Raw genomic sequence first — 24,509 nt, 5'->3', positions numbered from 1 at the left:
TGAAGAGGGGCAGCAGCCTTTTCAGTAGTTGCAGGGGCAACAGTCTGGATGATTGACTGATCTGGCCTTGTAACACTAACCAAAACGGTCTTGCTGTGCTGGTACTGCGACCGGCTGAAAGCAAGGGGAAACTATACCTGTAATTTTTCCCGAGGGAATGCAGCTTTACTGTATGGTTAAATGATGATGGCGTCCTCTTGGGTAAAATATTCCGGAAGTAAAATAGTCCCCCATTCGAATCTCCGGGCGAAGACTAGACGTCATTATCAGGAAAAAGAAACCTGGCGTTTTACGGATCGGAGCGTGGAATATCAGATCTCTTAATCGAGTTGGTAGCTTAGAAAATTTAAAAAGGGAAATGGATAGGTTAAAGTTAGATATAGTGGGAATTAGTGAAGTTCGGTGGCAGGAGGAACAAGACTTTTGGTCCGGTGAATACAGGATTATAAATACAAAAGCAAATAGGGGTAATGCAGGAGTAGGTTTAATAATGAATAAAAAAATAGGAGTGTGGGTAAGCTACTACAAACAGCTAGTGAACGCATTATTGTGGCCAAGATAGACACGAAGCCCACGCCTACTACAGTAGTACAAGTTTATATGCCAACTAGCTCTGCAGATGATGAAGAAATTGATGAAATGTATGATGAGATGAAAGAAATTATTCAGGTAGTGAAGGGACATGAAAATTTAATAGTCATGGGTGACTGTAATTCGAGAGTAGGAAAAAGGACAGAAGGAAACGTAGTAGGTGAGTATGGATTGGGGCTAAGAAATGAAAGAGGAAGCCGCCTTGTAGAGTTTTGCACAGAGCATAACTTAATCATAGCTAACACTCGGTTCAAGAATCATGAAAGAAGGTTGTATACATGGAAGAATCCTGGGGATACTAGAAGGTATCAGATATGTTATATAATGGTAAGACAGAGATTTAGGAACCAGGTTTTAAATTGTAAGACATTTCCAGGGGCAGATGTGGACTCTGACCACAATCTATTGGTTATGAACTGTAGATTAAAACTGAAGAAACTGCAAAAAGGTGGGAATTTAAGGAGATGGTACCTGGATAAACTGACTAAACTAGAAGTTGTACAGAGTTTCAGGGAGAGCATAAGGGAACAATGGACAGGAATGGGGGAAAGAAGTACAGTAGAAGAAGAATGGGTAGCTCTGAGGGATGAAGTAGTGAAGACAGCAGAGGATCAAGTAGGTAAAAAGACGAGGGCTAGTAGAAATCCTTGGGTATCAGAAGAAATATTGAACTTAATTGATGAAAGGAGAAAATATAAAAATGCAGTAAATGAAGCATGCAAAAAGGAATACAAACGTCTCAAAAATGAGATCGACAGGAAGTGCAAAATGGCTAAGCAGGGTTGGCTAGAGGACAAATGTAAGGATGTAGAGGCTTATCTCACTAGGGGTAAGTTAGATACTGCCTACAGGAAAATTAAAAAGACCTTTGGAGAAAAGAGAACCACTTGTATGAATATCAAGAGCTCAGATGGAAACCCAGTTCTAAGCAAAGAAGGGAAAGCAGAAAGGTGGAAGGAGTATATAGAGGGTATATACAAGGGCGATGTACCTGAGGACAATATTATGGAAATGGAAGAGGATGTAGATGAAGATGTAATGGGAGATACGATACTGCGTGAAGAGTTTGACAGAGCACCTTCATTTATCCACGCATCTTGTATAACTCCTTTTCACATGGTCCACCACCTTTTCCCAACTGTCTCCTTCACTGAAAGACCTGAGTCGAAACAAGGCCCCGGGAGTAGACAATATTCCATTAGAACTACTGACGGCCTTGGGAGAGCCAGTCCTGACAAAACTCTACCATCTGGTGAGCAAGATGTATGACACAGGCGAAATACCCTCGGACTTCAAGAAGAATATAATAATTCCAATCCCAAAGAAAGCAGGTGTTGACAGATGTGAAAATTACCGAACTATCAGTTTAATAAGTCACAGCTGCAAAATACTAACACGAATTCTTTATAGACGAATGGAAAAACTAGTAGAAGCCGACCTCGGGGAAGATCAGTTTGGATTCCGTAGAAATATTGGAACACGTGAAGCAATACTGACCTTACGACTTATCTTAGAAGAAAGATTAAGGAAAGGCAAACCTACGTTTCTAGCATTTGTAGACTTAGAGAAAGCTTTTGACAATGCTGACTGGAATACTCTCTTTCAAATTCTGAAGGTGGCAGGGGTAAAATACAGGGAGCAAAAGGCTATTTACAATTTATACAGATACCAGATGGCAGTTATAAGAGTCGAGGGGCATGAAAGAGAAGCAGTGGTAGGGAAGGGAGTGAGACAGATCTGTAGCCTCTCCCCGATGTTATTCAATCTGTATATCGAGTTAGCAGTAAAGGAAACAAAAGAAAATTTGGAGTACGTATTAAAATCCATGGAGAAGAAATAAAAACTTTGAGGTTCGCCAATGACATTGTAATTCTATCAGAGACAGCAAAGGACTTGGAAGAACAGTTGAACGGAATGGACAGTGTCTTCAAAGGAGGATATAAGATAAACATCAACAAAAGCAAAACGAGGATAATGAAATGCAGTCGAATTAAGTCAGGTGATGCTGAGGGAATTAGATTAGGAAATGAGATACTTAAAGTAGTAAAGGAGTTTTGCTATTTGGGGAGCAAAATAGTTTGGACAGGACGAGAATGAAAGCTTTCGAAATGTGGTACTACAGAAGAATGCTGAAGATTAGATGGGTAGATCACATAACCAATGATGAAGTATTGAATAGAATTGGGGAGAAGAGGAGTTTGTGGCACAACTTGACAAAAAGAAGGGACCGGTTAGTAGGACACGTTCTGAGGTATTAAGAGGTCACAAATTTAGCATTGGAGGGCAGCGTGGAGGGTAAAAATCGTAGCGGGAGACCAAGAGATGAATACACTAAGCAGATTAAGAAGGATGTAGGGTGCAGTAGGTACTGGGAAATGAAGAAGCTTGCACAGGATAGAGTAGCATGGAGAGCTGCATCAAACCAGTCTCAGGACTGAAGACCACAACAACACCAACAACAACATTCTAATAACAGAAACCACATGAGAACGACATAATCGCATCCTCAACAGTATGTTACGTAGTTTTGCAGAATCTGGAATTACAGTTAACTTGGAAAAGCCTGAATTCGGTAGGACAAAGGTGAAGTTTTTGGGACACATTATTTCTTCTGAAGGCATTCAGCCGGATCCTGAAAAATTAGAAGCAATCAGAGCCATTCCAGTTCCATCCACAAAAAAACAAGTTCGCAGTTTTCTAGGTCTCGTAAATTTTTACCGTCGTTTTCTGAATATGCAAATTATAGTTACACCAAAACTTTGTTCTTTCACTGGAAAAAATATTATTTGGTACTGGGACGAACAGGCACAGTGGAATTCAATTCTTTGAAAGAAGCGCTACTTAACGCGCAAATACTAGCTCATTCACATCTGTCACAAGAGTTCTGCCTTAGCACGGGTTCTTCTAAAGTCAGTCTTGGTGCTCATTTATTTCAAGAAGCCATAGAAAATGACACTACTGTTCAGAAAACCATTGCTTTATTTTATAAGTGACTGTGCTGGTAAACCTCTTACGTTATTTGATTTTCAAACAGCTGAGCGAAACTGAACGTACTCAGACATTTCTCTCTTTACTTATTCTGATCATCACTAAACTGACAATATTTTTACCGCAGTGCAATCAGACTTTCAATAATCCCTACAAAAGATTGGCCGTGACTGACAATAACCTGTACCTTTCATGAATCACTTACCTCAAAAAAATCTTAGTTACTCGAACTACTGCAATACAGCGAGTGCCAATACTGCCAGCTAAATAAAAGATTCTAACTGCTGAAGCCACTAACTACTGATAGGCATAGATAGCAAATGAAAACAATGTATTTATCTAATAGTGTTCAAAAGTCATAACATATATATAAGTTCATGACATCCAGTCTTACAGATTTCTTTTTTCTGACGGACACACGTCCAGATCGTCCGCTCTCAAACCTCTGCCATCTTTCTCCCCACATCCACCACTGCTGGCGGCTCACCTACAACTGTGCAACGCTACGCGCTGTTCACATCCAACTGCCCACCACTACAATAGCAAATATTCCAACAATGCAAACCAGCCACAGACTGCACACAGCACAGTCAGTGATATTCATACAGAGCGGTACGTGGCGTTACCAACATAAAAACCTAAACAGCCTACTTACACGTGAGAAAATAGGGTGTGTAGATAAAACACCATTCTTTCGGGTGTGTAATTCTCGTTATGTTCAATAAATAGTTGTAGAAGAAAAAAATGGGGTGCGTTACTTTCTGGGCAATCCTCGTATAATCGAAGTTATTAGCAACTCAGGAAAATGGCTGCATGTATTAAGAAGGTTGCATAACTTTAGGATGAACTGATTTACAAAATAACTGAATCTTCGAAATAAGTGACCTAGTAAGGAAATACAGTTCATGGTGTGTAAGTCGGTCTTCAGCAGAGTTCTTGATTAATTTTTTCTGCGTGGTATTTCGCCAACTGACCCAGTCTTCTTCTCCAGCTGCTGCTGACTGTTTTAGCGTGAGTACTCAACTCCAAACAAATTGAGAAAAATATTCTCGGTAAATAGCCCCTCAGTTCGACTCACAGCCCTCGCTAGGCCTCTGATGCTCATTTGTTTTTCGGACTTGCAGTGTGGTAGCTCCGAAAAATGAAAGAACATCAAATGGAGTAGGGGGCGTCCGAAGTCTAACTCAACTATACCTAGAAACACAGCTTGTAGCAACATTAGAAGACAACTCGAACGGTTGTCGAACGATGGCATCAACAACTCTGCTAAAGGCACGAAAGCAACCATTAATCAATGACACTTAGGAAACTTGCGAAATCACTAATACAATTCGTTATTATACAGGGTGTACGAGAAGGAATGGTCAGTATTCAGGGATATCCTTTTCAGTCCCCACGTCTAGCCAGTTGCACGTTACTTCTCTATTTTTCTTTACATGCAATTACAGTTGCTTCTACAGTGCAACTGTGTGACCAATACGGTGAACATTTTATCCGGATTTTTTTCTCAGTGGTATCTGCTTTCTGTTGTTGCCTACATTGAGATGTTCCACTCACTGCGTAACGGTGGCACAAAGAAGTGGCCTACAAGCCTCTCCTTCCATTTCGCTTACTTGGTGTTGTGAACTCGTGGACTGAATACATAAAGGATCAGCTAGCCGTAGGTGCTAGCAAGACCAGGTTACCTTCCACTAGGAACGTGGGTGCACTCAACGACTGTGATATGATTTTCAGATGGTAGAGCACAGCAATCAGTCGTCTTTTTCTTGCACGCTAGATTTTGGCTAGTGCCTCGCCATTATCAATGCATCATTTCATATTATCAGTGCATTTTCTAGTACCTCAGTCCCCTGTTGTTCGAGCTTCTGTCACAGTTCTTACAAGAGTTGTGAAAGAACTGTGACAGAAGCCCGAACAACAGGGGTCCACCTACTACCCAGCGCTCGTACAGGATGTCACCATCTGAACGACGGATAATCCGTGAGGAAGTGGAGAAGATGCTGCCAGATGACACCTCTGAACCTTCAGACAGTCCGTGGTCCTCTCCTGTGGTCCTAGCGAAGAAGAAGTCAACTATCGACTAAACAAAATCACGAAGAAAGACAGCTGGAAAGGAACAAAGTATTTCTCAACTTGGGAAAACATGGTGCGTGGAAAGTTACGCCAAGCCACAAAACTAATTTCGAGGTGGCCACGCCTATGCTATGATTTTAATGTGTGCTATGATATTAACGTACACGAGTTAGTAGATAACGCTTAGATTCATTGCCCCTAGTTACAGATTCTGAAATGGGTATTTATACATAGAATATTTAACTTGAAGGTACGATGTCCAACAGAAACAATATTTCATTTAAATACGTTAATGTATTCGCTAAAACATCAATCATATGTATAAATCCTCAAAAAATGTGGAATGGTTTACAATATAAATCCTAGAAATTCTAATTAGTGGTTTAAAATGATTAGCTGTGTTACACGATTGGACAAGAAGGTATGCTCTGCTGGCATTGAAGTCAATCAGAAAACCATTACAATGCTTGTTAATCACTCACGAAAAACAGTGACTGTAAATTTCTGGACTAACTGCAAAGCTTACACATTCAACAAACCTTTCTGAATCTGAGACAGGTACTTCTACAGAATTTCTCAAGTGCAGGCGGAAAATGCCCTCTGACGCCGGTGCTGCTGGTTGTGCTCACCGTAATTATACACGACCATCTCGGTGAACGCTGCCGTCGAGCGGATGGCTCCAGACTGCAGACGAGGACGCGTTCCTACTGCCGCACTCCATCCTCCACGTGTACGCTAAAATGCGCTTATCTCCGTCTGCCAGGTATGCGCCTGATACGCGCAAGATGAGTACACTTCGGCGTCCCCGTAAGAAGAGTATGCGTCTTTCTCCGTGCCTCCCAAAAAAGTCTTACAATTTTTGGCGGATTCTAACGCCCTACTATCTTTCCCCGTCATACCGTCTCTGCCCTCCAACAGAGGAAAATAAAAAACACAGCCGTCTGATAGTGAGGCTCTTTCTACACACGAAAGCCTGCCAAAAGCAACGCGTCATGATGTGCCGACAATCACACCACAAAACGTCCTCCTACTACTGAACAAAGTCCGATTCAGCGGTGGCTCCGCGACGTCACTGATTACTGTGCCATCGGCACGTTTTCGCGATCAGCAACAAGTCTTGCATCATAGGTTCTCTGAAATTTCAAGAGTAGCTCATAACACTTGGCCGTGTTTCCTTCCTAAAGCAGTCAGATGGCTGTCTGCAAAGGCCTGGCGAAATCATTAGGAGGAAGCTGTGCAGTCCTGCTGCTAACGTCGCCTCCCTTGCCCCATCTCGACCACTGCGCTAGGCGAGTAAGTAAAGACACAATAGCTGCTACCCCTGGGCGGGCCCTGGTGACCTCGCTTCCCCGAAGTCACCACCTGAGATATCGGCCTACTCTCACGCCAAAGATCCGTTTCTTTGTTGCATTCTATGTCCACCCTGTCTCAAATCCAACACGTTGTGCTTCCCCTGGCACACAAAATCATCCAGAAACAAGTGAGTCCAGCACCACGTCAAATAAAAGAAAATGAGACAACACAGTGTTCAGAATTTATAGTGATTGTGATTTTATGTATTTAAAGAAACATTCCCTATGGGACTCGGTCCGATACCATCCTCTGATTTCAGGTGCAATCTTGTTTTCAACGCAACTGGCACGCAAATTTGCCTGCGGCATTGGAAACTACAGACATCCAGCCATGTGTGATAAGGCTGACCAGGGAAAGACTATCTTCATTACGTCCGATGGCCTGTAGGCGTTCAAAGCTACATGACTGGATTGTGTAATGCTCCAGCCATCTTCAGACATGTGATGGACAGTGTGCTTCATTATATTAAATGGACCGCGTGCCATTGCTATCTGGATAGCCTTTTTTAAGACACTTAAATAACATCTAAGGCACCTAACAGCCGTGTTGAAACGTGTTCAGACTGCAGGATTGCAACTAATATGAAAAGTGGCTTTTTCCCAGGCAAGAAATAAAAAATCTCGGAGGGCTACTGATTGGTGATGGAGACTTTACTGATCCAGAGAAAATAAGAGCAGTCTCAGATTTTCCGACTTCTCGGCACATTAGTCATGTGAGAAGTTTTCTCATAATGTGCTTTAACTGCCAGCAGTTCGCAAAGGACTTCTGCACCAAGGCACATCTTCTGCAGGAGCTACCGCAGGGAAGCACGAGATTTTGCTAGAATGAAGTTCAAGAAAGATCTTTTCTTGTCCATAAGGATGTTCTAACATCTCCAGTCCTAGCATTGCATGACGAGTTGTCAAAAGGTGATGCTTATACTTCCAGAGTGCTCGCAAAGTCCGAGATGAACTGTTCTACAATCAAGAATGAACGCAGTTGTTTGGGCCATCATCAAGTTTTGGCCTCGTTTATTTGGCAAACCAGTCACCATGGTAATAGATGAGCATCCTTTATGATTGCTGATATATCTGAAGGATCCATCAGGTAGATTGGCAATATGGGCACTGAGGCTTCAGGAGTACATCAGAGTTGTCTACAAAAGCGGACGCAAACACGGCCACATGGATGAAATCTCACACATTGCTGCATTAAATGACATTGCTGTTGTACAGAGGGAAGATCTGCATAACTGAGAAACATAGAAGCCTTGAAGCAGGAGGAAGTGACCAAAGGAAAAATCCAGTTAATAAATGGAGCATTGTGTAAGAGGAACCAAAGGGTCGGAAAGGGTTGCTCGTTATCCTGGCTGACCTACCGCCAGCTATTATGAAGTTTTCCACAACGCTCAAACATCCGGTCACGTGGGATTGACGAGGACTGTAGTGAGAACCAGACTACGATATCACTGGCCAGGCCTCCACTGATGCATATTACGTGAACCATTCTAACGAATGCCGACGTCGACGACGGAAGGACCTCCAAGGCAGCCAGTACCAATACACTTGCTGCAGCCCCATTCCACCGACTGGAATTGATCTCTTTGGGGGTTCCCTAAGTTGACAAACGGGAATCAACGGATAACAGCCTGCACTGGCTGCATTGCCAGTAATGGTGTCACCAAAGCTGCGCCGAACGCCGAAACTCTGGAAACTGCAAAGTTCCAAATAATTCTGAAACATGGAGCATCCTGTGTGATCATCTCTGAGTGTGGAGAAATTTTCCGGTCTATACTTGTAACAGAGGTAATTCCACGTTGCGACATCGCCCACTGGATGACAACTGCCTACCACACACTAAGCAATGGCCTCACAGAATGCTTTAATAAAAAGTTGGCAGTCATGATCTCGATTTCGATGTCGATATTGATGTTTAACACAGAGAATGGGACAGAAAATTGTCTGTCATGACATTCACATACAATACACCGAAGCAACATCCTAAAGGCTTCATACTGTTCGTTCTCTTCCATATTCGCGAGGCCGAAATGAGAACGGATACACTGTTACAGTTTCAACCGGACTTTCATCAGGATGACTACATGAAACACATAATGACCAGGACCGAAGAAGCAAGGCAGCTGGCTCACATCCGAATCCTGGACGTACAGAAAGAGGCCGAGAGCACTGTAACACCAAACACCAGCCACTGAGATTCGGTGTGAGAAACTTGGTATGGATTTTTATTCTAGTGTGAAAAGTGGGACTGTCAGAAAAGTTACTAAAGCGCTATTTTGCTTCGTATCGCGTCCTTCGTTGTTTTTCAGACATTATATTCGAAGTTTAGGATTATAACCGTTCGTCAAGATATCCAGAGGAATGATCCATGTTCGTATGAAGCCGTACTACAGTCCAGAAGTACACATCGACGATGTGACGACCCACTTGAAGACCGCGAAGCTTCGATGGGAGGGCTACCTTCGATCCTCATCATGTTGGAGAGGATGTAACAACACGATCTGCCATCACTGCCTCACGGAAGACCATTGGCAAAATCTAGATGTTGGGTGCTGTAGTCGGATCTAATGAGAACGTCTGAAACAGCAGGTCGTTGTTGCTGCAGGAAAGGGAGCAATGTCGAAAGCTGTGGTGCATTCAGTGCCGTATAGTAATGATTAGCGTCTCTCGCTGGTGTACTGCGGGCCACCAGTTCAATCCAACTATTAACAATTACTTGTTGTTCAATATTTAGCTTTTCTGGGAGGTTCTTGAAATATTACGCTGGTGCATAAGTTCGAAGCGCTTTTGTTTTTCATGCTCGTATTCCGGTTGCTACGGACTTATTTAGACTATCGATCGTCATTTTTTATTTGTAGCTCACTGTTGATATTTGCATTTACGTATTGTCATTTAGTCACCTGGAGATAATGAGTGGAGTTGTGGACGCTTGCCAAGTGGAGAAATTGGGATAGTTCGGACATATCATTGTGTGTGTGTTCAATAAAGGTGTCACAACAACGGAGGTAACCAGAAACATTTGCGCCGTGTGCGGGGATAATGCCGTTGTTCAGAGTACGGCAAGAAAATGTTGTTTTTTTTTCGTTTTAAGAAGGATCGTTTTGATATTAGCGACTCTCCAATTCAGGAAGAACTTCAGAGTTTGAGGAAGATCGTTTAAACGCATTCATCCACAATGATCCTCCCTCGGGCATGGGTGTGTGTATGTTGTCCTTAGTTAATTTAAGTTAGATTAAGTAGTGCGTAAGCTTAAGGACCGATGACCTCAGCAGTTTGGTCCCATAGTCCTTACCACAAATTTCCAAATTTTCCCACAATGATCCACATCAGTGTACTCTAGAACTGGCAAATGTGGTGAACTGTGATCATTCCACCATCGTGCGCAATGGTGAAGGTTCAAAAATCGAGTGTATGGGTACCGCATCCTGTAAGCGAAAATCACAAAAATCAGCGGGTAGTCATCTGTGCCTCTCTGCTTGCGCGTCATCAATTGGCTTGTGAACAACAGCGATAATCCCTGTCCTGTATCTTTGTTGGCGGCGATAAATGGTGTCTTTATACTGACACAAGGAAAAGATAAGAAATCGTTGAGCCCAAAAAAAAGCAGCAACTTCTCGTGCAACGACATGCAATCATCCACAAAGGATAATTTTATGCATCTGATGGAACAGAAACGGTGTGGTGTAGTATGAATTGCTTCCCTGAGATGTAACCATTACTGCTAACATTTATTGTCTACAAATGAGACGCCTTGCAGACGCAGTCCAGGAACAACGGCCAGGAAGACAATGTGAAGTGGTGCTACTCCACGATAACGACCGCCCTCAGTGTGCTAGACTGACAAAAAACACTGTACAGGAGTTTGGTTGGGGAGTCATTCCACACTCACCTTATTCGCCTGATCTTGCGCCCTCAGATTTTCACCTTGTCGGCTCTCTGTCGAGCAACCTTCAAGGAACTACCGGATGAAAGTGCGTTCCGAATATGGCTCGAAGAGTTCTTCGCCTCAAAACCACGTAACTTCTACACTCATGGAACCGAAAAGCTATCCCGGTATTGGCAGACTGTTGTAAATAATGCAGGAGAATATACTGTATTACTGATGACTAAAGTCTGATGACTAAAGTCTCTGTTATCAGTTTCTGTTGTGTTTATAAAACGTATGCAAAGACGCTGTGAACTTAGGCACCAGCCCCATATCTTAAGTTTGTAATGTTAGTGTATTCTGGAATATTCGATATTTGTACAAATACCAACATTCTGGAATATTAGATGTTCCTATAGATAGCTGCGCTCTATGTCGACGTGTCCTGGCTGTACGGGTTTGTGTTCGTAACAAATTTGCTTTCATTGTGGTTATGATATCATACTAGTGCGATTTTTTGTGGTGGTGGTGATGGCGTGTGTGTGTGCATGTGCGTGCGTGCGTGCGTGTGCGTGTGTGTGTGTGTGTGTGTGTGTGTGCATGGGTAATAAGTTTTATATTGTTTATGGTTTTTAAGGCTTTTTATCAACTTTCTGAGGATTATAAGATGATTTGTTACATTAAGTAGCTTATACCGCACAGCACCCATAGAACCTGACAAATTATAATACCACCAAAATGCTACCCATTTTGGAATTTTAAAGCACGGCTTCCATATGAAGTATGGTTGCAAGAACATTAGTGCAGCACACACAGTGCTGTGTGATGATGTCAACACATTAACTGCCAAGACCGAAGTGGCAAATTGCGTTACATATAACATTAGATTTAGAAAAACGTGACTTCCTGTTTCCCTTCATTAATATTTTATGGTATCGTATTTTGGAATAATTCACCACTAAGGAAGCAATGCTTTGTCGCACAGAAGTAGGTAATAAATGTTTTATATAGTGTCCACGCTACAGCCTCTCATAGACAGCTCTTTAAACAGTTGGGTATACTGAAAACATTATCACAGTACATTCATTTCCTTATGAAGTTATAAAACAACGGTAACATTCATAAATATAGTACCACAAAGAAGAATTACTTGCACTATCTTTTACTTAGCATGGTTGGCACGGGACGGAGTAAAGTACTCCGCAACAAAAATCTTTGACTGCCTACCAAGAGAAGTAAAGAATATAGACGACAGTTTTATCTTCAAATACAATCTGAAATCGTAGCTGCTCGAGCGTTGATAAAATATACTGCAATTGTAAAACTGAATCGTCAGCATAATTTAATCTACGTCTACAGCTACATACGTACTCCAAAAGCCACCGTATAGTGATTGGTGGAGGATACCTTGTACCAATACTATTCACTTCCTTCTCTGTTCACTCGCAAGCCATCCGGAGTGGCCGAGCGGTTCTAAGCGCTACAGTCTGGAATCGTGCGACCGCTACGGTCACAGGTTCGAATCCTGCCTCGGGCATGGATGTGTGTGATGTCCTTAGGTTAGTTAGGTTTAAGTAGTTCTAAGTTCTAGGGGACTGATGACCTCATCAGTTAAGTACCATAGTGCTCAGAGCCATTTGAACCATTTTTTTGCTCGCAAATAGAAGAGGGAAAAACAACGATTAACATGCCTCCACATGAGCCTTAATTTCTTTTTTCTTAGGCTCGTGGTCCTTATGTGAATGTACGTTACAGACAGTAGAATCGTTCTGCTGTAAACTTCAAACGACAGTTCTCTAAATTTTCTCAATAATGTTCCACGAGAAGAGCGTCGTCTTTCCGCCATGAATTATCACCTGAGTTCACGAAGCATCTCTGTAATACTTGCCTGTTGATCTAACCCACTGATAACAAATCTGGCAGCCCGCCTCTTAATTGCTTTGGAGCCTTCCTTTAATCTGATCTTGTGGGGATGCCAAACACTCGAGCAGTACTCAAGAACGTGTCGCACTGGCGTTCTACTGGCAATTTCCTTTACAGATGAACCACAGCTTTCTAAAATTCTCTCAGTTAACTGAAGTTAACCATCCGCCTTCGATATTATCACCACTTACTTCCTTTCCTGTGCTACAATCTCTCATCTCTCACTATCCTTCCTCTTTTACTGTCTTTATCATGGTGGAAGCCTTTGATGTCAACGCAGCTATTCCCTGGGGTTAGCCAAAAGATGGCGAATAAAAGAATATATTCCAAGAAAGGGAGGCTGAAGTAAGGTATGGCTCCTTCCTGCATTTTATCTTCATTTTCCAACTTCTTCTGTAGTGTGGACCAACAGGGAATCGTAGATCCTCTTATAGTTATTAATTTTATGAGTAAAAGTATTAAAATAATCTCAGTTCTGTTAACACGATGAAAATGACACTTGTCATTAATAAATGGTACGTTAAGAGATAGGCATGGCAGCAATACGAAAGGAATTGGATAAAAGCAATAAATATCAAAGACAAGTCAGTAAGTCAGCTGAAAGAGAAGGATGCAGTAAGAGAGAGAGAGAGAGAGAGAGAGAGGGAGAGAGAGAGGAAGGAACGGTAGGAGTGAGAAAAGCTGGGACATGTTGACGATGAAAGAAAAATATCGTTTCTTTGTGGGATAGGTACAACACAACAGAAAAAAATCTCTTCGTGATTGTTAGAGTGAAAAAAAAATTAACATTGTCTGCCGTACAAAAAAAAACCTTTTCTCTGTAGCAGAAACTTTGGCTTCGAAACACGCAAAAGTTTCCACGCAACGATATTGTTAAGTATAATAACAGAATCGATATTTCTTGTATCAGTGTTCTCACTTTCTTCTGCCAAAAGATATGCTGTGACACTGATCTGTAACACACTGAGAACTGAAATTAATTTTATAGCGTAACTGAGAGATTAAATATTACGTCAAAGAGACGAATCTCAGCCGTGTAGCCTGAAATATTTGAAACCCATCTCTGAACGGCGAAATGTGAGTAAAAGTCGTTTTGAAAGTTGGCGAGCAGTTATAGTCTCCGGTCAGAAGGATTAAGTTTTATGCAACGGTCGGCATTCCACAACAGGCTACTTGATAATCCGCGATATTCTTTATTACATGTATGACAGTATGAATTGCTGATTACTCTTTATTTTCAGTGACATGCTAAAGCTCTTGCACAACGCTTATGCGATTACAGCTACATTTTGCTATCCGGCTTTTCTCACCTATTACATACACTATGACCGACGACATGTCCCAACAGAAAATCCCGTAATACGTGGGAAGAGAAGACCCAAATACATCTATAGAGACAAAAATTCAGTCCTGTAAAGTTAGTGATAATCGAGAGATGCATGTTTGGTGTAATAAAATGTGACCTTGCCATAGAGGTAGAAAGCAGTGACCCACGAATTGCAGAAAACGTTCTTTACTCCGATCTTTGATTGCGGAATACAATAAATGAGTAGTGATTTCAGTCGATGATTATCATCTTCAGATCTCTTTGCTCAAATGAGCTGAGGCACATTTACGTTAGGATTTTCGAGCGCTAACATCTGCACTGAAACTGGTAATCAGCTACTACAATCTGTGATCAAAAACAGGAATAAAGTATCGTTTCAACGTCAGTTCTAGTGAGAGTGAACAACTCGTATCCAAATTTTGAAAATCGCTTACTTAGCTTCTTTCAGAACTCTCTCCCTGTTTGAAATGCACAATTTCCTTGTCTTTCCGATGCTACCTCATTTTATTGAATCATTGATAAAAAATGCAACAATTAACAAATTATCAGCTTAACTTTCAAGCTACCTTGAAAAATTGGGCAACAACGCGACTCTCGGAAGTGATTGAGATTCACATCCGCAAGAACATCTTCTTTAAGCCAATCCTGTGGTGTCACCGCCAGACACCACACTTGCTAGGGTTAGTGTTGTGTCTAGACAAGACAGCCTAGACACAATGAAAAAATGGTTCAAATGGCTCTGAGCACTATGGGACTCAACTTCTGAGGTCATTAGTCCCCTAGAACTTAGAACTAGTTAAACCTAACTAACCTAAGGACATCACAAACATCCATGCCCGAGGCAGGATTCGAACCTGCGACCGTAGCGGTCTTGCGGTTCCAGACTGCAGCGCCTTTAACCGCACGGCGACTTCGGCCGGCTAGACACAATGAGAGGAAGCCGAAAGGCACGTGCTAAGCTAAGGCAGGATGGCGTGAGGTCTGAAACAGGATACGTAATGAATGCTATAAAGAAAAGTACGTAGCTTCTGGAATACTTAACTTTAATCCATCCTTTTGGTACATCTGGAGATTGTGGCGATACAAGTGAGACTCTTTAGATACATGCAATGTTACTAATGGCGCCTTGCCAGGTCGTAGCCATTGACTTAGCTGAAGGCTATTCTAACTATCTGCTCTGCAAATGAGCGAGGCTTCGTCAGTGTGCATCGCTAGCTACGTCGTCCGTACAACTGGGGCGAGTGCTAGTCCGTATCTCGAGACCTGCCTTGTGGTGGCGCTCGGTCTGCGATCACACAGTGGCGACACGCGGGTCTAACATGTACTAATGGACCGCGGCCGATTTAAAGCTACCACCTAGCAAGTGTGGTGTCTGGCGGTTACACCACAGTTAGCCTTTAAATCGGCCGCGGTCCTTTAGTGTACGTTGGACCCGCGTGTCGCCACTATCAGTGATTGCACACCGCGCGCCGCCACACGGCAGGTCTAGAGACACTTCCTAGCACTCGCCCCGGTTGTACAACCGACTTTGCTAGCGATGGTTCACTGACAAAATACGCTCTCATTTGCCGAGACGATAGTTAGCATAGTCTTCAGCTACGTCATTTGCTACGACCTAGCAAGGCGCCATTATCAGTTGCTATTGATCTTGTTAATCATGTACAGTCAGACCGACGTTCACCTTTAACGGATTAAAGTTAAGTGTTCCACCATCTACGTCCGTTTTTCTAAATTCTAATTTCCTTGTCCTGTTCCAGACCTCACGCCAGCCTGCGTGAGCTAAAACGCGTGCCTTTCGGCTTCCTCTAGTATTCCTGGATTGGCTCTCCTGCCAATCCACAACAAATCATGTATAAGAAAACTGACTCATCTGACACTATATTCACAAACAGAGTCCGAAACATGTTTTAGTTAGGTAAATGAATAAACATAATGTTTTATGCATTCATATACATTATGCTATAATTTATTGTTAACTTGATTTCACAGTGCACAACTCTTTCGTATGTAAGGTTCTCTTACATAATTATAGTTATCTCAGTGGTAAACGTCTTGTTATTATTATTATAAAGATTTTAAAGTCAAGAATCACTTCCTAGAGCCGCTGACAATTTCTTCATTTTACCATCACTTCATGAATATTTAAAGCAACTTACAAGGTGGTATAAAATCAATGGCGCCAAATAAAAAATCTATGATCCGTCATTGTGGTCAAATAATAATATAAATGACATCATTAGTAATAAAAATGTACCAGACACTGCTCTCATGTTCTATTAACAGTTAACTTACAATATTTCTAGAGGATGCACCCTACAAACTGGCGTCTACACAGTCTGGTATATTTTTGCTACTGACGATGTTATTTATACTACTATTTGACAACGGTGGCAGACCATGCCTTTTAACTATCTGGCACCTTTGTATGGCCTTGCAATTCGTTGTAAATATTTTGTTGCCTGGTGATGGTCTGTGGAAGGTAAATGGTTCTAAAATAAGAAAAGTTTTTATCAGCAATTCTTGGCGGCGATTTCAGATATTTACGTGATGTTTCGCAAAATCGTCTTAAACGTTTTATTATTATTATTATTATTATTATTATTATTATTATTATTATGTAATAATAATAATTATTATTGTACTTTCGGTGATTTACAGATACGTCAACTGAACTCATCTTCTGCCTTGTGCCTGGACTCTTAAATTCAGTATCCTTGCATTCATTTTCTGCTCTTTTCGTTCTCGCCTCAGTCGACATTTTGGTAGTTTTTTGACTTTGCTTTTTTTTATAGTTTCTTCTTTATCGGAATGTGTTTATGGATATCATCCTGGAAATCCCCACTTCTTGCAGATTTTCTCCGTCGGTAAACCAGGCCTCCTAGCATTTCGTGTTGAGACAGTAGTGGACGATCCGACTGTAGGACACTTACGAACAACTTGGCCACACAAAACAACCCTCCTCTTAAGAATCAGTATTTTCTTTTACTAGACCTAGAATTTTCATGATCTTCGTCTCAATTCAGACTTCTTGGTAAGGTCTTTTCTATTCATAGCACGGAATTCTGCAGCACGTAGCTGGTCGTATTTTGTGCAATAATGGTTTATCTTGGCGTTATATTATTACTTTTCAACTCATTTGATTTTCACGCTTCATTTTTCTTGGTTTTGGAAATAATCTTCTAAAATTCCATTTCTTCTACATCCTTTTTGTTTCACCATTCATTTTGTTGCTGAAGTATTGTAATACTTAATAACGAAACTTGGTTCTACCTTGAGCACATACAGTTTTTCTAGTTTCACTACCCATACATGTTTCTTACTGGTTTCTCCAATTTCAGTGGGTTTAATTTATTATCTGTTGAAAAACATACAAAGAATTTATGATTTATGATATTTACCAGTTTTACAGATTATATTTTTTACGTTATTATAATTATTGTCATAAATTTTAACATAAAGAATAAACATATACCATTACATATTGATTTTCACAGGTATGTTTGGTATTCGCAGCACAGCTATAATTACTGCCTTCCAGTACGTCATCTACAATTAATAAGCATTTATCAGTGATTTGTTACGCAATTTTTCAAATTCTAGGCTTAATATGATAATATCGATTTCTTTTCTGTAGCACTACTGTCATTCTGTTACACCGTTTATTTTTCGAAAAATCTATGCTGATTGTATTAAGCTTTGTGAAATGCTGTTTGGGGAGGGGGGGGGGCATCATATGTATGTAAATGTAGATGTGGAAGAAACTTATCCGAAACAGGTATGGGTAGTAAAACAAGAAAAAGTGTGTTTTCTCAAGACAGAAACAAATTTCCGTATTACATATTAGGAAGCAAACGCAAGCAAGGAAAGAGCTACGATAACAAAATGATTTATTGGAATATTTGTTCAGTTAGTGCTCTCCTCCAGTTTTAGTCCAAAGAGAGTGCCATGTTTTCGGAGTTTCCTATAGGTTTCTTTGTTGTCCCTTTGTGTATATTTGCTATCTTCGCCTTTCACCCTTAGAATTTTTCGAAGAATCTTTCTATATTCGCTCAACGTACGCTGCTGCTTAGGGTGCGTAGGGTGCTTAAGGTGATGTTATAGTGGTACAGTGCCTGATTTTTGCTGTTGTACGAGTTGTAAGTAGGCTGTTTAGGTTTTTTTATTGGTAACGCCACGTAGCGCTCTGTGTGAGAATCACTGGCTGTGCTGTGTGCAGTCTGTGGCTAGTTTGCATTGTTGTCTGCCATTGTAGTGTTGGGCAGCGGCAGCTGGATGTGAACAGCGCGTAGCGTTGCGCAGTTGGAGGTGAGCCGCCAGCAGTGGTGGATGTGGGGAGAGAGATGGCGGAGTTTTGTAATTTGTCATGAACTGCTATATATATTATGACTATCAAGGTAAATACATTGTTTGTTCTCTATTAATATCTTTCATTTGCTAACTATCCCTATCAGTAGTTAGTGCCTTCCGTAGTTTGAATCTTTTATTTAGCTGGCAGTAGTGGCGCTCGCTGTATTGCAGTAGTTCGAGTAATGAAGATTTTTGTGAGGTAAGTGATTTCTGAAAGGTATAGTTTAATGTTAGTCAGGGCCATTCTTTTGTAGGGATTTTGAAAGTCAGATTGCGTTGCGCTAAAAATATTGTGTGTCAGGTTAAGCACAGTCCTGTATAAATTTTTCAAAGGGGACGTTTCATAAGTCGACCCTTAGCCGAGGATACCTCACTGGAATCTTCTGATTTTTTCTTGTAGTTTGTGTAATTAGTGTAGCTTTTGTTTATTGCTAGCGCGTAATTGTAGAGAGGATCTCCTTTGTAGTTGCAGTCTTTCATTGTTGTTGTGGCATGCATGTTAATGTGCACCAAGTATTTCGCTGCTGCGTTTGCAATTAACGAGATATTATTTTCAGTGCTATGTTAATGTGTTCTCTTATTGTTGCTCTTCATATTGTGTTTTTCTGTGTTATCGTGTGAAATATTGTTACAATAATGGCGTGTGAAAAACGTAATACTAGGCTCCAAAGTAAACTGAGAAATGACAGTGAAGACGAAAGCAGTGTGTTAGCGCCACCGAGTAATGAATTAACTAATGTTCAAAGTAGTAATTTGGTAACTGTGCATAGGGAAATGGAGCGGGCTGCAAACAATGGCGTAGACAGTGAAAAAGGTAGTGAACAGGGAAGCATTATCGATCGATCGCTCGGCAACAGCTCGCCTCAGGAATCCGAAATGACAGGACACAATTTTGCAAATACTGTAGATTCAGGTTTTGCGTTCTCACCGTTTTCTCAAATGAGTCAGGACACATTTTCCGCTTGTCAAAATGTGAATGTTGCCGGTGCAAATTCACTGCCGAAAAGCACTGAGGAACATGTTTCAGACACCAGTGCATTGTTATTACAATTAATGCAACAAATGGGCCAAAAGTTTGAAAAGTTAGACACAATGGAACAAAACCAGAGACAAACACAGCAACAGTTAGACACAATGGAACAAAAACAGAGACAAACACAGGAAAAGCTTCAAAAGTTAGACACAATGGAACAAAATCAGAGACAAACACAGCAAAAGCTTCAAAAGTTAGACACAATGGAACAAAATCAGAGACAAACACAGCAAAAGCTTCAAAAGTTAGACACAATGGAACAAAATCTTCAAAAGTTAGACACCACACTTGAACAAACACGTGAAGATTTAACTACTGAGTTACATAAAATCGAATCGAAATGTCAAAAAGTCTGTAATGACGTAAAAACACAAATTTGTGAGCATTTTCAACCTATTTTTTCGCGGCATGAAAATGCATTACAGAATCACGAAGCAGCCATAAAAGAACTGCAAACTATTGTTCATGAAAATCATGAGACCTTGCAAGCTAAATTTGAGTCAGTTGCATCTATCGATTCGGTTACGCAACTTGCAAAAACTCAGGAAAACTTGAAGGACACAGTAGATTCGATTTCAACACAAATGGACACTCTGAAACTTGGTTCAGAAAAACACACTGAGGAAATGTGTTCACTATCGGAGAAAGTAGCCGAACTTTCGGATCAGGTCACTAACTTATCTACAAAGGTAGATAATGATCTGAATGACACAAGACCTGTAGCCATCACTGACACAGAAGAGTATGAACAAATTAAGAAATTCAAACAAAATCAGAATCAAATTAATACGCAATACAAAAGAGAAATCCGGGAAGTACAAGATCAGTTGGCACAAGTAATACAAAAATTTCATATTTCAGAGGACACTCGCGCTCCAACACGGGAAAAGGGACATAGAAGTAGGGAACAGCCACAAAATAATAACTCAGGGCACTTCGGAAATTATGAAAGAAATTGGCAAGGCACACCGAATTTTGAGATGGAACCACCGAAACAACGTAACAATGACCGATATGCGACTCGCCGACACGATGATTTTGACTATAAGCTGTTCATTACTACACGTAAATTCAAAACATTTAAGAATTCTGGCAATGACATTCATCCACAAGCTTGGCTCCACCAATTCTCACATTGTTTTCCTCCCAACTGGTCGTTAGAGCACAGATTAGAATTTATGTGTGGCTACTTAGAGAATGAACCAGCTGAAAGAATGCGATCGGTCATCCACGATTGTCACAATGAAGGAGATTTTTATCATGCCTTCCTCTCAGCATATTGGTCTCAAGCTACACAAGACCGAGTAAAACATAGCATCATAATGATGAAACATTTCGAACAATCTGAATTTTCCAGTCTTGTGAAATATTTTGAAGACATGTTGCACAAGAATCAGTACCTGTCAAACCCATACAGCCCCTCAGAACTCATCCGCATTTGCTTAATCAAACTGCCTGAACATTTGCGACATATTATTTTAGCAGGACGTTGCAAAGACGACATTGAAGCCTTTCAGGGACTGTTACAAGAATTAGAAATTGACACAGACAGTCGCGGGATGTGAAAACAGGAAAACAATCACTACAGGTCACATCCGTCACAATTCCGTGACGACAGAAACAATAACTGGACACGACAAGTCTATTCTTACAACCCAAATCGTGACCAAAACAGACACCACCCGTATGACAACCGTTGGCAGAGTAGTAATAATTACAGGGAAAGATCACCTCTCCGCGGTAATGACTATCACAGAGACAATCAGAGAAACAGGCAATATGGGAACCAAAATAATTATTATCAAGGGAGACAGAATAACTTCAGATGCAACGGTCCAGCGCGCAGTTACGATTCAGGGAGAAATTCTCCACCACGTGACCGACAAGAAAGGAACTATGGAATCTACCGACATGACGACAGACGATATGATCGTAACGACAGACCTGAATTGCATCAGAACTGGCGGGATTCAAACAGAGCAGTGCCCTCTCGACAAAGTGAATTTGTAGAAGTTAGGTCTCCAAACCCCAATAGCGACGCGCGCCAACAAAGAGACAATAGGCAATGACTCATACCGCTGGCAGCCACAAAACATACTTATGAAACTGACGACGCAGCTGCCGTAGCTAGTAATTACGTAAAAATGGAAGACATTAGCCACATCTTACTCCAGGAACACGACATAAAACATAACAACATTGCATATCCTGTGATTCACATTACAGTAAATGACGTAAAATTTACGGCAGTACTTGACTCTGGCAGTCCCATTTCAGTAATTAGTGAAACAGCCTTTAGCAAATGCAACAAATCGAACGATTGTCCCACACTTCCGTTACGTAAGATTAAATTACAAGGTGCAATTTCTTTTACTAATGAGACTTTGTGAAAAAAAAACTGTAATTACTATTATGATGAATGATCAGGACTGTCTTTATGGACTGTGACCAAATTTTAGCTTTTGACCAACATTGTATCAATAAGTGTGTGCATTTGATTTCTTTGTTATTGTAATTATGGAAAATTTTTTCAAATCATTAGTGGCCACTGCCCAAAACAATTTGTAAAATTTTTTGTGGGGAGCATGGGGGCTATGTAAGTAGGCTGTTTAGGTTTTTTTTATTGGTAACGCCACGTAGCGCTCTGTGTGAGAATCACTGGCTGTGCTGTGTGCAGTCTGTGGCTAGTTTGCATTGTTGTCTGCCATTGTAGTGTTGGGCAGCGGCAGCTGGATGTGAACAGCGCGTAGCGTTGCGCAGTTGGAGGTGAGCCGCCAGCAGTGGTGGATGTGGGGAGAGAGATGGCGGAGTTTTGTAATTTGTCATGAACTGCTATATATATTATGACTATCAAGGTAAATACATTGTTTGTTCTCTATTAATATCTTTCATTTGCTAACTATCCCTATCAGTAGTTAGTGCCTTCCGTAGTTTGAATCTTTTATTTAGCTGGCAGTAGTGGCGCTCGCTGTATTGCAGTAGTTCGAGTAATGAAGATTTTTGTGAGGTAAGTGATTTCTGAAAGGTATAGTTTAATGTTAGTCAGGGCCATTCTTTTGTAGGGATTTTGAAAGTCAGATTGCGTTGCGCTAAAAATATTGTGTGTCAGGTTAAGCACAGTCCTGTATAAATTTTTCAAAGGGGACGTTTCATAAGTCGACCCTTAGCCGAGGATACCTCACTGGAATCTTCTGATTTTTTCTTGTAGTTTGTGTAATTAGTGTAGCTTTTGTTTATTGCTAGCGCGTAATTGTAGAGAGGATCTCCTTTGTAGTTGCAGTCTTTCATTGTTGTTGTGGCATGCATGTTAATGTGCACCAAGTATTTCGCTGCTGCGCTTGCAATTAACGAGATATTATTTTCAGTGCTATGTTAATGTGTTCTCTTATTGTTGCTCTTCATATTGTGTTTTTCTGTGTTATCGTGTGAAATATTGTTACAATAATGGCGTGTGAAAAACGTAATACTAGGCTCCAAAGTAAACTGAGAAATGACAGTGAAGACGAAAGCAGTGTGTTAGCGCCACAGAGTAATGAATTAACTAATGTTCAAAGTAGTAATTTGGTAACTGTGCATAGGGAAATGGAGCGGGCTGCAAACAATGGCGTAGACAGTGAAAAAGGTAGTGAACAGGGAAGCATTATCGATCGATCGCTCGGCAACAGCTCGCCTCAGGAATCCGAAATGACAGGACACAATTTTGCAAATACTGTAGATTCAGGTTTTGCGTTCTCACCGTTTTCTCAAATGAGTCAGGACACATTTTCCGCTTGTCAAAATGTGAATGTTGCCGGTGCAAATTCACTGCCGAAAAGCACTGAGGAACATGTTTCAGACACCAGTGCATTGTTATTACAATTAATGCAACAAATGGGCCAAAAGTTTGAAAAGTTAGACACAATGGAACAAAACCAGAGACAAACACAGCAACAGTTAGACACAATGGAACAAAAACAGAGACAAACACAGGAAAAGCTTCAAAAGTTAGACACAATGGAACAAAATCAGAGACAAACACAGCAAAAGCTTCAAAAGTTAGACACAATGGAACAAAATCAGAGACAAACACAGCAAAAGCTTCAAAAGTTAGACACAATGGAACAAAATCTTCAAAAGTTAGACACCACACTTGAACAAACACGTGAAGATTTAACTACTGAGTTACATAAAATCGAATCGAAATGTCAAAAAGTCTGTAATGACGTAAAAACACAAATTTGTGAGCATTTTCAACCTATTTTTTCGCGGCATGAAAATGCATTACAGAATCACGAAGCAGCCATAAAAGAACTGCAAACTATTGTTCATGAAAATCATGAGACCTTGCAAGCTAAATTTGAGTCAGTTGCATCTATCGATTCGGTTACGCAACTTGCAAAAACTCAGGAAAACTTGAAGGACACAGTAGATTCGATTTCAACACAAATGGACACTCTGAAACTTGGTTCAGAAAAACACACTGAGGAAATGTGTTCACTATCGGAGAAAGTAGCCGAACTTTCGGATCAGGTCACTAACTTATCTACAAAGGTAGATAATGATCTGAATGACACAAGACCTGTAGCCATCACTGACACAGAAGAGTATGAACAAATTAAGAAATTCAAACAAAATCAGAATCAAATTAATACGCAATACAAAAGAGAAATCCGGGAAGTACAAGATCAGTTGGCACAAGTAATACAAAAATTTCATATTTCAGAGGACACTCGCGCTCCAACACGGGAAAAGGGACATAGAAGTAGGGAACAGCCACAAAATAATAACTCAGGGCACTTCGGAAATTATGAAAGAAATTGGCAAGGCACACCGAATTTTGAGATGGAACCACCGAAACAACGTAACAATGACCGATATGCGACTCGCCGACACGATGATTTTGACTATAAGCTGTTCATTACTACACGTAAATTCAAAACATTTAAGAATTCTGGCAATGACATTCATCCACAAGCTTGGCTCCACCAATTCTCACATTGTTTTCCTCCCAACTGGTCGTTAGAGCACAGATTA

Source organism: Schistocerca americana, chromosome 5 (genome assembly GCF_021461395.2).
Source record: "Schistocerca americana isolate TAMUIC-IGC-003095 chromosome 5, iqSchAmer2.1, whole genome shotgun sequence".
NCBI classification, from domain to species: domain Eukaryota; kingdom Metazoa; phylum Arthropoda; class Insecta; order Orthoptera; family Acrididae; genus Schistocerca; species Schistocerca americana.
This window is presented reverse-complemented; position numbering follows the sequence as displayed.